General features: G+C 43.6%; 1 long non-coding RNA gene across 1 annotated transcript; it reads right to left on the bottom strand.

The window, feature by feature from the left end:
• Nucleotides 1-645: 645 nt before the first annotated feature.
• Nucleotides 646-9,611, bottom strand: LOC118501164. Its single transcript, XR_004903769.1, has 2 exons — nt 9,140-9,611; nt 646-1,080 (listed from the first exon to the last, which is right to left on the bottom strand). It is a non-coding gene; the product is annotated as an uncharacterized LOC118501164 (long non-coding RNA).
• Nucleotides 9,612-15,051: the final 5,440 nt, after the last annotated feature.

The following is a 15,051-nucleotide window of genomic DNA, read 5'->3' as shown; positions in this document are numbered from 1 at the left end:
GAGAGCCATAATTCCAGTTCCCTGGTGGCAGGCAAAGAATCCACAGTGACAGAGGGCCCCTGCAACCACCAGGTCTGTTCTGTAACAAGTGCAGACACATTTGATGGAATAGTGGCCTTCAATAATTGGTCTGTTCTTTGTGCTTACATTTTTTTTTCTATTGAAAAACTCCAAAGACTTGTCTTTTAATGCAAGGTGCTCGGTCTCCATGTGGCAAAGCAGTTTTGAAGGTTTCATGGCTTTGTCGGATAGCTTGTCAGTATATATTATACAAAGCACGCTTGGAGAATGTGAGTCACCCATTGCAGTAAATCCATAATTTCAGCAGGACTCTTAGTATTTTCTTTTAAATGCCATTTTCTTTTTGTTGGCAGTCTTAGTCTTCTGCTATCTCACTATTGGGTATTTCTCCCTTATCAAAGAAGCTCTCCAGTGACATTTGTTTTTTACTCATTTTGGCTAGGGTTAGCAATGTGGACTTACCAAAACTGTGACTAAGATAAGCACAGTGCAAGAAAGAGGTGCAGACAGAAGCAGTGAATAAAATAATGGGTGGGCCACAAATAAGTATTGGGTTCTTACTGAAAGCCTGCTACCAGATGCAGCTGTATAATTGAAGTACATCGACTCACTTGCTACTATAAAGCTTGCCACCAGATGCAGCTTAATTGTCACTTACCACTCACTGATATGGTTTTGATATGTCTTCAAGCAAATGATTTATTATGGTCTTTGTGCAGTCAAACCTCTCTGCTGATGATAATCTATATTTGTAGCTGCTCCTCAGCACCAGCATCACCACCTCAGCTCTGCCTCAGACCATCGGGCGTTAATTAGATCCTCATAAGGAGCACACAATCTAGATCTCTCATATGCACAGTTCACAGCAGGGTTCACAATCCTGTTGAGAATCTAATGCCACTGCTGATCTGACAGGAAGTGGAGCTCAGGTGGTAATGTGAGCAACAGGGAGAAGCTGTAAATACAGATGAAGTTTCACTCACCTGCCACTCACCTCCTGCTGTGTGGCTTGGTTCCCTACTCTAAGTGCGTCACATATGTTCACTCTTCACAACCTACCTGTAAAGCAGATACTATTATTATCCTTATTTTATAGGTGAAGACACTAGCATAGAGACAATAGCTTTCTCAGGGCCATGCAGCTAGGAGTGCAGCTTGGAATTCAGCAAGCCCAACCTTCTTATTCACTAATATCCCACTGATCCCTCCTGAGACTGAAAGCTTTTTGAAAGTTAATTCTGTCTCACTGCACCTGGACTATTTTTATTATTTAATATTCCCAGTATCTCTTGCTATGCAACAACTCAGATTTAGCAGCATTAAATAACCATTTCATTATGCTAACAGATTTTTGGGGTCAGGAATTTGGACAGGGCACCAAGGGTATGATTTTTCTATGATATCTGAATTCTCAGCTGGAAAGACTTAAACAGCTGGAGGTAACTTAAAGCCTGGACACTGGAATCATCTGGAGGTGTCTTTATTCACACATTTGGTGCCTCAAAGGCTGGGACTATTGACCTGTGCCCCACTCCATGACCTTTGCACATGCCTGGGCCTCTCCCAGTTCAGTGGCTGAGTTCTGAGTGGGCTTATTTCAAGAGGGAGTGCTAGAGGGTAAGTGCTCCCAATGAGCCAGATGGAAGCTGCAGACCTTTTGTGATCTAGCCCCAGAAGACATATATTGACTCTTCTGCCATTCTCTGTTGCCTGAAGCCATCTCAAGCCCATCCAAATTCAAGGAGAGGGGACATAGGTTCCCCCTCTTGATATTTTAAAGCCATCCCAAATGACATTCTCAATTCTCTTGTTTTCCAACTAGTTTGTGAAAACATTCTTGTCAGGACAACTGGGTTTCTTCTGATGTGGAAGAGTGCATAGCTCAAATGTCTTGTGATGCATAGGGCACTTTGTGGTTAATAATCATCTGTTCATTATAATGATCTGTAGTCTCTGTAATTGTAAATGGGCTGGAATCACAGACATATTTACTGCCTTAATTTAGTTGCAAGCATACGGCTTATTTTAAAGTATTTTTTCTCCATTTGGACTGAATGTCTTTTATCTTAGCTTATTTTCAATGTCAATAAGCTTAGCATTCTTCACCAGCTGGAAGCCCAGATATTATACATCTCCCCTTCTATGAATCTTCTGTAAGTTGATCTTTATAGCTGTTGAATCCATTTATCACAGCAAGCTGTCCTTTCACATTTGTATGGTCTTCCATTTAGCTAACCCAAACTCCACTTCTTTACCATGACTAAAGTTCTGTGTCAATGTTAATAGTTTATAGAATTCTTCCTTAAAGCTGGCACAGAGTATTAGATGGCCCACAAAGAACAAATGGATGCTAATGATGTTCTTTGTTTTGTTTTCTCTTAACCCTAGGGCCCTTTGGTAAATTTATTTCTACAAAACCCATAAGGTCAGAGTATCCCTAGAATACTCTACATTCTGTAAGAAAATCTATAGTTTGGCAGTTCTCCTGAGTAGAACTAGGCACTATATTCCATCTGTTCATGTCATTCTACAAAAGCTTTAGTGCTGATTTTATTTATGCACACCATCCCTAATTGGTATAGGCAGAGCACATCAGTTTTAAAAATGAAAAAAATTCATATTGTCAGAAAGGAAAGGAAAAGAGAGTTGTGAGTGAGAGAAGGGAAGTGGGAAAGAGAAAGGTGAAGGTATAGAGGGAAGAGAAAGATTGATTCTCTTTAGAAGTCTCTGAAATTCAGAGTCATACAAGGGAAGGAACAAGGTTTTCCATTCAAGGGAGAGAATGTGGAGAAACCAGGAGGTGGAAAGTCAGAATCACAGCATCATAATCAGGGTGACTAGGACACCCTAGCCCAGGGGTGTGTTCCTTCCTCTTCAGGCTCTGCCCTGCCCCTGGGAAGGGCCCAGAAGTATGCAGGTTTGAGTTACCTACAATAGTTGCTGGGCTGGCTATAAGACATTGAAAACTTGGCCTGGCCCCAGCCCCCTTGGGAGGATACTCTATGAGCTGTGTGAACATTATAGGAAGTACTCTTTGCATCAGTGCTGGGTTGGGCAATGCACAGTATGTTATGAGGATGCTGACTCAGCTGATTAGGATCCAAGCTCTCAATACATTTACAGTCTAGCGGGGCTGCCACAGGACACACAGCAACCCAAAACTCTGACCACTAATGCAGGGCAGGCCTGAAAGCTAAAACTGTGTGACTTTTCTGTGCCTGAGGTCTTTAGGGGAATCTTCACCAATAAGGTAAGGCTTGGGGAGGCAGTAGAGGGGCCACGATGTTCCATTAACTGAGATCAATCTGGCTGGGCTGGATGGACAGAGAATGAACACTCTCCCTTCAGCATGTCAGAAATCACTTCATAGCTATGTCAGTTAGGAAATCCACAGGACCTAGGAACTCCTCTGAGGTTTCCAGAAGGCACCCACACCCCTGTTCTAGCCCTCTGGCACAGAGAGAAGAGCCACTTTGTCATGTGTATGCTCAGCTTCTGCTGCACCAGACCGAAGGCCAGGCCCTTTCTGTCTGCTTCAAGTAAGGTTGTAACTCCTCTGAAGCAGCAGTCCTTCTAGGTATCAGCCACTGTACTTCTCCCACTTATAAGTTATGAATGCAGAAAGTCAAGCCTGGTGATCTCGACTGCTCATTTGGATAAGCTGAGAAAACCACAAGGAGGACTGGATGGAGCAGACATGGCCTTTATTACTCACATTACAGGGAGCGCCAATGGTGGCAGATCAGCCAAGCAGGACAGCACCTCCCTGAGTTTGAGACTTGTTTTGAGGGATCCCAGACAAAGGTGGCACATGTCTTGCACATGACTCTAAGCTACATTACCTCTGTGTATGTGCAGAGGGAAAAGGTCAAGAAGTAGTCACACAGGACAAGGAGCCACTTCAAAAGGAGATAAGGAGGGAATTATAATCCATCTCCAAAGCAATATGCATTCCTTCTGGCCAGGGGCCCTCCAGCCAGCACTACCCCACAGGATACAAGCAGTATGACTATTCTGAGTGCCTTTCCAACCTCTCTGTGCCAGGCACTGGGAATGCCGAAAAACCTCCCAGTAACCTAAGTAGTCAGGTTGGAATGACAACCCCAATTTTGGCTTATGAGGAAACAGGCACAGAGATGTCAAGTAGCCAGCCCAAGGTCACAGGGCTGGTAAGAGGTGAAGGATTCAAAACCAGGTAGTCTGAGTCCAGAACCTGCATCCTAACTGCTCTGAGGGGTTACCTCTTAACTGTGCTCCCAAAGCCTAACACTGATGGACATGCCTCAGTTCTACCATTAGGGAATTTAGATACACTGAGTGTCCAGGTACTCTGGACACAAGGTCCATCCTAGAAAAGTGTTCTTCTGTGGTACAACCGAAAATCCTTTTCCAAGTTCCAGCCAAGAGGGAGGCATAGGTAGAAACACTTCATTTTTCCGCATAACCAAAAGAAGGATAACAACCAATCTAAAAACAATAAACAATCAGAACTGCCAGAAAATCAAACTGCATGGAACTTCAACAACCAAGGAGTTAAAGAAACATTCACCCAGACTGGCAGGAAATGGGCAGCTGAGCGGAGATGACGAGGGGCGGGCAAAGTAGGGCTAGTTGAGAGGACCTGCAGCAAGCCGTGGACCACACTGGCAAGGCAGGGCTGGCTGAACAGTAAACTTAAGACTCAAAGCTAGCTATAAACTACTGCAGGGGTTGCCATGGCAGGAGTAACTCCCAGTCTCACACAGGAGAGTTTGTTGGAAAGTGGGGCTAGAGCACAGCAAGGGAGCAGCACTGTTCCCTCTCTGACCTCTCCCCCACAGACAACACCACAATGCAGCAAAGATGGTTGCCCTGCCCTGGTGAATACCTAAGGCTCTGTCCCCTTACAACATAACAAGTGCACTGAGACAAGGAAATATGGCCCAAATGAAAAAACAGATCAAAACTCCAGAAAAAGAACTAAGCGATGAGAAGCCGACCTATCTGATGCAGAGTTCAAAACACTGGTAATCAGAATGCTCACAGAAATAGTTGAGCTCAGTAGCAAAATGAAGGAACAAATGAAGGCTACCAAAGTGAAATAAAGCAAAATATACAGGGAACCAACAGTGAAGGGAAGGAAACTGGGACTCAAGTCAACAACCTAGAGCAGAAAGAAGAAATAAACATTCAATCAGAACAGAATAAAGAAACAAGAATTCAAAAAAAGTGAGAAGAGGCTTAGGAAACTCTGGGACAACTTTAAAGGCTTTAACATCAGAGTCACAGGGGTGCCAGAAGGAGAAAAACAAAAGAGTTGAAAACTTATTTGAACAAATGATGAAGGAAAACTTCCCCAATCTGGTGAAGGAAATAAACTTCCAGAAAGTCCAGGGAGCCCAGAGAATCCCAAAGAATTTGTACCCAAAGAACATACCAAGGCACATCATTATTAAGTTACCCAACATTAGAGAAAGAGAGAATCTTAAAGGCAGCAAGAGAAAAGGAGTTACCTAGAAAGGAGTAGGTAACTCTCCTTTGACCATACAACTATCAGCTGATTTCTCAAAAGAAAACTTACAGGCAAGAAGGGGCTAGAAAGAAGTATTTGAAGCCATGAAAGGCAAGGACCTACATCCAAGATTACTCTATCCAGAAAAACTAACATTTAGAATGGAAGGGCAGATAAAGTGCCTCCCAGATAAGGTCAAGGTAAAGGAGTTCATCATCACCAAGCCCTTTTTATATGAAATGTTAAAGGGACTTACTAAGAAATAGAAGAAGATCAAAAACTATGAACAGTAAAATGACAACAAACTCACAGCTATCAACAACTGAACCTCAAAGCAAAAACAAAAACAGACTAAGCAAACAACTAGAACAGGAACAGAATCACAGAAATAGAGATCACATGGAGGGTTTTCAGTAGGGAGGGGAAGGGGGGGGAGGTACAGGGAATAAGAAGTATAATTGGTAGGCATAAAATAGACAGGGAGAGGTTCAGAATGGTATAGGAAACAGAGAAGTCAAAGAACTAGTATGTGCAATCCATGGACATGAACTAAGGGTGGGGGGAGTGCTGGAGGATTGGGGGGGTGCAGGCAGAGGAAGAATAAGGGGGAAAAAATGGGAAAACTGTAATAGCATAATCAATAAAATACACTTAAATAAAAAAAAAGAAAAACCATTTCCAGCTCATATGTGCACAGGTCTTAAATTCCAGAGCTTCCCCTTAGGAAAAGAAGGCACACTTTGTAGCTTGACTCTTTTACTGTGCTCAGGCCCCAGAGCTCCCACCAGATAAGAGGGAAAGTCAGCTCTACTGGTGAGAGGGCAGGCCCAGCAGAATCCTTAGGCTCCGATCTATGGGGCTCCAAGGGGCTGCAAGAAACACTTCAGCCCAGCTCTGTAGTCCACAGCCTGCACTTGAGTTCAAATGGCCTGTGTGGATTGGATGGAAACCCCTGGGATATAAGTAAAAATTCTGCATGTGCATCTTTCTGGAAGGATAGGCTGTAATCAAAATTTTCGAGAGGTCTAATAAGACACCATAAGGAATGTCTGGCCCTCGGAGGATCAGTGTTCTCTAATTCATGCTCTGTCAGCTACTGTAGGCCAATAACAATTCAGCACAACCCCTGTCTACCAAAGCTGAGCAGCATGGGCAAAGCACTAAACGAACATAGTAACTGCTCAAGAAACAACCACCAGCTGCTCACAAATCATAATCAGCTGACAGTTAAGGAATTATTCTTGATTTTTGTAAGGTGGAATGATACTGCAATTATGTTTTTAAAAAGTTTTTAGGTAGCCTCTGTTATAGGGAGGGAGGAGTAGAAAGAAGTGTGCAGACACCAAGGGAAACAGTCTGGAGTTTCCTTTTGAAATTAAGAATAGAACTACCACATGATTTAGCAATTCCTCTTGTTTTTAGGTGTGTCCAACCTTTTGGCATCTCTGGGCCACACTGGAGTAAGAATTGTCTTGGGCCACATATTAAATACATTGTAACACGTAATCACACACACACACAAATCTCACAATGTTTTAAGTAGATTTATAATTTTGTGTTGGGCTGCATTCATAGCCATCCTGGGCTGCATGTGGCCCGTGAGCCGCGGGTTGGATACCCGTTATCAGAAAAGCATGAAAGCATTTATTTATAAAAATATACAGGGTCCAGCACAAATACCACCCCTTTTTTCTTACAAAATCTTTTATTACAAAATCATAAGCATGCAATTCTGTAACATAACAATATCCCACTCAAATACACCATATGACATTTTATGTGAAGTGTTCAAATTAAAACTATAAATTATTACACCCATATTACTACCCTATCAACCACACTCAGGCAGGCATTACTTCTGCCGGACCCTGTATGTACCCATATTCACTGTAGTATTACTTACAATAGCCCAGACATGGAACATGGAAGTAACCCAAGGTTCACTGACAGATGAATGGATTAAAAAGATGTGGCATATATATATAAAATAAAGATGTGGCATATATATATATATATGCACATACACACATATATAATCAATGAAATACTACACAGCTGTAAAATGACATACTGCCACATGGATGAATCTTGAGGGTATCATATTAAGTGAAATAAGCTAGATGAAAACAGACAAAAACCACATGATTTCACTCATTTGTAGAATATAAAACAAAAAAGTAACAAATGAATTAACAAAACATACAGACAGACAACAGAATGGTGATTACCCAAGGGAAGAAGGGTGGGAAGAGAGCAAAGTGGGTAAGGCAGGTGAAATATTGGGTTGGCCAAAAAGTCTATATGGTTTTTCCTGTACAATCAAGGACACATCTTTTATTTTCACAATAACTTTATTGATTTGGATGTTTTGAGTATGCTGGCTATCTCCCTCCTGGTTTTAACATTTGATTGTTCTTAATTAATATCTTGATTTGATTGCTATTTGGCTGCGGAGCATCATCCAGCAAGAAATCTCCAGGGCTAGGGTAACTGCTGACACAGGCTGTGAAAGAATTCACCAAAAGAAGTAAATGCAGAAGGCAGTTTTATTTTTATTTTCCCAAGGGAGGGAAAAGGCTAGGTGCCCAAAAATGCACCAGCCCATACAGATAGGGGGCTGTGAGTTTTTATTGGATCAAAAAGAGGGAGGGGTTGTAGCTGGGTAGTCATGGCAACTAGTAGTAAATCAAGAGGTTTTAAGCTGATAGTGTGGCTTCAGTTGTTTTGCTGTTACCTTTGGGTTCAGGGTCTGGGTGCTTGGGTCTGTCTGGTAGGTCCTGTTTATATAAGTTTTCAAGCACCTGCAAGTGGGATGCTCTTAGTAATCTTTCCTGAGAATAGAGGCTCAGAGAAACAACAGTTAATTATGCCTCACAGACTTAAGGAAAGAGAGCTAGCACTGGTAAAGATGGCCAGAGAGAGGCTTTTTTGTCCTTTCATCCAGCACAAAATTTCACAAACCACTTTTGACACGTTCAATCAGTCACAGCACCTTCTCTCTACACTGCACAATTTTTTTTTTTTTTTTGCCTTTCGGTTGTGTGTTTACCTTTCTTGAATAAATAAATAAAACATAATATACCAAAAATGTTGTGTATTTTCTTCCATCTTCAATATTAAAATGGCTATACAAACAAACATGCACCGATTTTGATGTTTTTTAAATGCATGCTGATATGACAGTTGTCACAATAAATCTAGCAAAATTGTTTTTAATGAAGTTAAAGATAACTAAGCGCTACTAGAGCCATATTACAAGGAAAAAAAAACAAACGGACTTTTTGGCCAACCCAATACATGGTGACTAGACTTAAGGTGGTGAGCCCTCAGCATAGTATACAGATAACGAATTATAATATTGTACACCTTAAGTTTATATAATGTCATTAACCAGTGTTACGTCAATAAATATAATTTTAAAAAGGAAGTAGAAAGTTTGAAGCTGGAGCTAAGCACTGGTGGGTTCATTATACTGTTCTCTCTATGTCTGATTTTTTTAAATTCCATAATAAAAAATGTAAACATATAAATAAATCAACGCTACTCCTAATAACAAGGTGCAATGAGTGAGTCAAGCAAAAGTGTTACTTCTCCCGGAAAGGGAAACCTACCAGACTCGCCACTCACTGCAGGCCTGTGGAGGGCAGCTTGGGTCTGTCCCACCCTCCACCTTTGACCCATCCCAGTAGGAAGGATGACTAGCAAGACGTGGCCCCTCTTCCAATGCTCAGGATCCCGGCGTTCTCCTCTCGCTTGCCTCGCACTAGCCCGGCGTCTGGCACTGGACCTTCCCGGTGGCAGTCCTGTTCTTCCTGTAACGGCCGGAGAGGTATCTGTGGATGGAGAGGACGCAGTGGAAGCATCTCCAGAAGGGTGAGGCAGAGGTGAGGCAGAGACTGGCATTTTTCTAAATTGCTGGGGGAGGGGGTGTGGATGTAAAGGATCGTGATTAGGAAGAAGGAATAAATGCACACACGAGCACACGTCTCCCTTCCTCCTTTTCCTTTCTCTCACGGCGCCCCCCAACCTCCAGAGGCTGTACCCTGGTCCCTCTGGGGAGGTTTTCAGGCTGAGGACCCGGAAGGACTCTGCCCTGGAGATTGGCTGACCGGTGGGTAGACAGACACTAGACACGAACCAAGGCCTCGGCAGTGGGGAGCCGCGGCCCCTCCCCGACGCCTTTCCCCCCTCCCCCTACGGCCCCTCCTCCGGGTCTCCCAACCCCGCCCCCCTTCCTCCATCCCTTGGTCCCAGCAGCGCGCCTCCCGGAGCAGCTAGCAGCGCAGTGGCCTTGCATCCTTTGTCTGGTAGCAGACGAGTAGCTGGGCCCAGTGCTGGCGTAAGTGATCCGCAGCGGCGGAGCGGGCGGGGTCGCGGTGCTTGGTGCGGCGGATGCTGGGCCCCAGGTCAACGCGCCTCCTACGGACCCTGGAGCTCTAGCAGGGGTGTGGTGGTCGGGGGCTGTACAGTGCCCGCCTTGGGGGGCGCAGGCAGCGCAAAGGGGCCACCACAGAGTGGTCGCAGGGAGCGCTGGGCTACGAGGCCGCCAGGCTGCGGGGCTCGGGCAGGGGTGCCGGCGCCCAGGGCGCAGTAACCTTGCGCGCTCGGACTGTGGCTTGGGTGCAAATTCTGTCAGCTGTGTTTCTCCAGGCATAGGCACGCAGGAACCGAAGAGGCAGAGAGGACAGGCAGTGATGGAGAAGCGGGAGAGGAGGCGGCCAGCGTCGCTATCATCACTACCGTCACCACCATCACCAGCCATATCCATCACCATCACTGACCATCGCCCTTCCCGGCCCGCCCCCAACCTTTCCCCCGCCTCTCATTTTCCTGTGTCATGCCAACTGTATCAGATTATTTCCTTTTCACGGGCAATACTTTGAAAAAGCGACAGTCTCTCACATTAGGAATAAGTGCATCTGCTATGGGACATTCAGACATCTTGGCGGTTGCCGGTTACCTCAGTTTCCCATCAGAAAAAAAGGGGCACGGTGATGCTTCATTCCTCCTAGTAGACTGAGACAGCCTGGAGTGCTTTCAATTTTGCTAATCCTGCTCCTGGAAAGGTTTTATATATTAAACTTTTTTTCACTTGGTCATCATGATGATGACAATGACGATACAGTAATGTCTTCACTAAATTAGAGAAACAGGAATTTTGCAATTTTCTCTCCTTTGATTTTTGAGTGTCAAAACACCAGTAGCAAATAGAGACATGAGGAACATGAAACTTTCACTGAAATAATACCAGGAATAGAAGCAAAACAGATACTTTGTAGAAAAATCAGCGGACTAAGGGAGGCAATGATTCTAAAGTATAGAAAGTGACGTTGTGGTTGTTGGTGGCTCTAAATTCATTACTTTGGATGCATTTAGTGTCTCCTGGGCGTTTTTCACCCGACCCGAAGAATGTTTTATTTGCTACTTCAGAACACACACCAACAGAGACCGCCAGATTATAAGAAAGCCCAGCAGGAGGGAGCACAGAGACCTTGTTAGGATAAGTAATTTACAGAAAACAAGCTCCCAGGGCTTCTGCTTTTGTGCCTACTGGTTAGAAAATGAACCTTGAACTTCTGTGCTTCATGTTCTAATCTAAGAAAGACAGCTAGACAATCCTAAATTTCTTCACATGCTTGGAAAATTTCCTTCTCCCAAAGTCAGGGTAGCAGGACTCCTTTTTAATGGGACAATGAAGGAGTCTCCCATGTGTTCTGGTTCATTGCTACAGTTTGAGAAACAAAGTGATATTAACAATGCAGACCCAGCTGAACAGCAGTTGTCCTTTCCATCATTTAAGATACTGCAAACACTGCAATTTAAACTCTACAGCATTAACTCAAACTTCTCTAAGTTGCAAAATGGGGTTTTCAAATAGTATATGTCATTCTGTAGAGAATGACTTTGAAATAATTTCTTGCCCTAAGGATATTTTAGGGCCTTTAAGTAAGCAGAGTCGATCTAGACTAATCACATTTTCAGAACACATACTTAAAGAATTACTTCATAATTCCTGTAATTCTGGATCTTTGGGAAATACTTAGCACCTTAAGAAAGTTTGATATCTTTGGTTGTTAACTGAATTCTATTATATGCCACACAAATTGTTTTAGCCCATATGGATATTTATATCCCCATAGGAATTACGATTTTTAAACAGTTCATTTTTTATTGAGGAATAATTTACATACATAAAATTCACAGGTCTTCAATGTACAGCTTGATGAATTTTTACCTATGTGTACCCCCATATAGCCAACACCCAGAAGAGGGCACAGGGTATTTCCATTGTCCCAGGGTGTACCCTCATGCCCCTTCCCAGACATAACTGCTACTCTGCCTGCTGTTGCAGTCTCAACACAGACTTTTTAAAAATTTGCTCCCCTTAAATCTAGTTGGCCTATTCCTTTAGCAAATATGATAGCCCAGGTCCTGGGCTCTGCACTGTGTACACATGAGCCTTCCCCTGAAGAGGTAAGTTAGGCAGGTAATTAAACAAAAGGTTATCACTACACCGTATGTGAAGATACAGAGGGTCACAGGAACTTGAGGCAGGCCCTATCCCAATTTTGCAGGGTGTCCTGATTTTTTTGAGGGGAAAAGGAAGGCTTCCTGGAGGATGTGAATTTTTAGGTTGGGGTCTGAAAAAAGTAGAAGGTAGTCAGCTAAAACATGTAATGGGAGGGAAAAAATATTCCAGCAGGAAGAAACATGAGTCATGGTTCATGTCAACATAAGAAACATTTAAACCTGTAGAGAATTTCTATGAGTTTATTTGAGCCAAACTGACAAAAATTGCCAGGAAGCAAAATCTCAACGGAATGAGACAATGCTCCAGAGAATGGCAGTTTTGTACCTTCTATATTATAATCAAAGGAGGAGGTCTAAGAAAGGTTATGTGTTATCCATTGGTGGTAGATTAGGAGGTGGAAGAAAGCCAAGCAAAGAATTTCTGGGATAAAAAGCAAAATGAACAGACACATATTTCTACATTTGTGGGTATAGGATATTTAACAACAACAATGAGGGCTTTTGTGATCTCCGCTCTGGTACAGTGAGGGGTCTGGAAAAAAAGGAAATCACCCTGACATTCTGAAGGTTTTTTATCCTAGATGCAAAAAGACAATAGACAGGTTCCGTTAAGGTAAAGATTGACCTTTGTCAGGGAAGATACGGACCTAGGACATGACCACCTGCCATGTTTTGCTTTTAGTTAGAAAGTTTTAATTTCAGCTATCCTGTGTGATTATGTTGGTGGTGAAATGGCACCAGATGTTAAGGCTGATGGAGTCAGACTGTACCTTGGTCCAGCAACCTCAATACTTGAGTTCTGGCTAAGAAAGAATTGACAGTCAAGACTCAGACTATAAGAGAAAGTTTATTGAGAAAGTCACAGAGGAAGAATAAGTGAACTGTAGAGGAAATGGGCTCAGGAAACAAGTTACAGAGACAAAAGAAGGGCCCTTGGAGCTTAGGAGGGACAGAGGGGCAAAAAAAAAATGCACCTGGGGGAGGAGGGTGGGGAAAGGTGCAAATGTGCTCCTTAGAGAGCCATACTGGGTCGTTTGTCTTGAGAGTATCTGGAAGTCTTAGGGGAAGATCCCAGTAGAATATTCATCAGCTTTCCAGTTGTGTCCTTTCAGGATCAAGGTCTCTACTGATTGGTCAGCACCAGGGTAGGGGCTCATTAGTCAATGCAGCTGGTCTTGATCACAGCGATGGTGTTGTTTGTCTGGTTGTGCTGCTTTTCTAGGCCTGGAGCAGAAACTCAGCTGAGGCCTAGATGTATTTGATGAGTGTCAGAATCTCATTGTCTGTGGGGATTAATGCTTAAGAGCTATTCTTTGCTCCCACTTGTTTGTTGCACCTCTAAGGGGGGTCTAATGCACCTGACTAGCAGCATGCCAGGGGAGGAAAGGTCAGGGAAGGGTCCAAGCCACTTGACCAGAGTTATGAAAGGTTAGGGAGTCTAAATGGTATGACCATTGCAATGCTAGGGGAGGAAAGACCACTATGGGTGTAAGGGCCTTGTTTTCCCAGTTTTGCCCTTTGCTAGGCACCTGGGGCGTTCCACCCTGGTGACCTTTTGTACCTGGCCATTCATCCTTGCTCTGTTCATGTCTGTCTAACTGCTTACCACAGGTACTTTAGTTATCTAAGTTTGTAAGGCCCACCATGCAGGCTTCCCCTGAGCTTGATGGGTTTAGTATGTGCTCCCTTTTTCATCTACACTCAGAAATAACAGTGTGGAGGGTGGAGAAACAAAATTGTGTTGGGAATAATGGCAATACAGGACTCGGGGAGAAGAGTGAGGGCTGGAGCTTGGCTCTCAGGACACAGTGATCAGGCTTCAATGGTGGGTGTGGCAGAATGAGAGCTGATTTCTCAGCTCACTGCTGTGTGGTGGGGAGATTGAGGCACTGGGTGGGAGGCTACCATGGGCATCCATGTGAGAGATGGGTAGCTGAGACTAGGCAGCAGCAGTGGGAGTGGGGAAAATGAATAGACTTGAGAGAATTCTAAAAGGTAAAAAAACAACTTGGTGTTTGACAGGTGAGCATTCATGGATTACCCTTAGGTTTATTAGATCTTACAAAATGGGTGGATGATGGTACCGCTGGAAATATGGGGGGGGGATCTAGTTTATATAATATACGTCTTTAATATATTCCTTTCCCAACACATTTAATTTTAGCTGCCAGCTAGTTGGTGGAACATTTAGGTAGAAAAATCTAATAAGAAGTTGTAATAAATACTTGCAGAGCACATTCTATATGCCAGGCTTGCTCTGGTCACTTGAGGTGCAATTGTGAAGAGAAAATGAACTGTGCCCTCGTGAAGTTCACATTTTATCAAGCTGGCACTGCAGCCTGTGGGCTGCCAGATGTACATGGTGACTAAAAAGGCTTCAGAGGGAAGGCGGCTGGCTACTTAGTAAATTGAAGTGAAAGAGCAGAAGCCTGGGATCAAACCTGAGGAACAGTAGGATGATACTAGAGTAGTGAGAAAAAGGACAGGTGTCAGGGAAAGCAAGAGAAGTGTGGCCTTCAAACGTTTATGGAATGGTCCCAGTGTCTCATGCAGCTGAGAACTTACATAAGATAAGGACAAGAGATGGTCTACTTCTCAAAGAGATGTTGTGCTTCTCAAAGTGGGCTCCCCAGGCCACGAGCAGCAGTGGTCTCCTCAGGAACTGACAAGTGCAAATTCCTGGGCTCCACCCAGAACCACGGAATCTGCCTTGGAAACCATGAGACTAGGACCCAGCAGTCTGTTTTAAGGAGCCTTCCAGGTGATGCTGAGGCATGCTAATGCAGGAGAGCCACTGATCTAAGGCATAAATTAATTGACCAGGAAGTCTTCAGTGTCTAGAAAAGTCGGTAACAACTTTCCTGCATTGGGTTATATCCCATTTGGGAAAATTTTTTAAATTTTTAATAGGAGTGTTAAAGTTTTATTTCTTACTTAGAAGTTTCAAATGTTTTATTTTTTCTGCATGTTTAGGTTTTTTCCTTTTATATGCTAGTTGATAATAGATT

This window comes from Phyllostomus discolor, chromosome 6, assembly GCF_004126475.2.
Source record: "Phyllostomus discolor isolate MPI-MPIP mPhyDis1 chromosome 6, mPhyDis1.pri.v3, whole genome shotgun sequence".
Taxonomy (NCBI): Eukaryota; Metazoa; Chordata; class Mammalia; order Chiroptera; family Phyllostomidae; genus Phyllostomus; species Phyllostomus discolor.
This window is presented reverse-complemented; position numbering and strand designations above follow the sequence as displayed.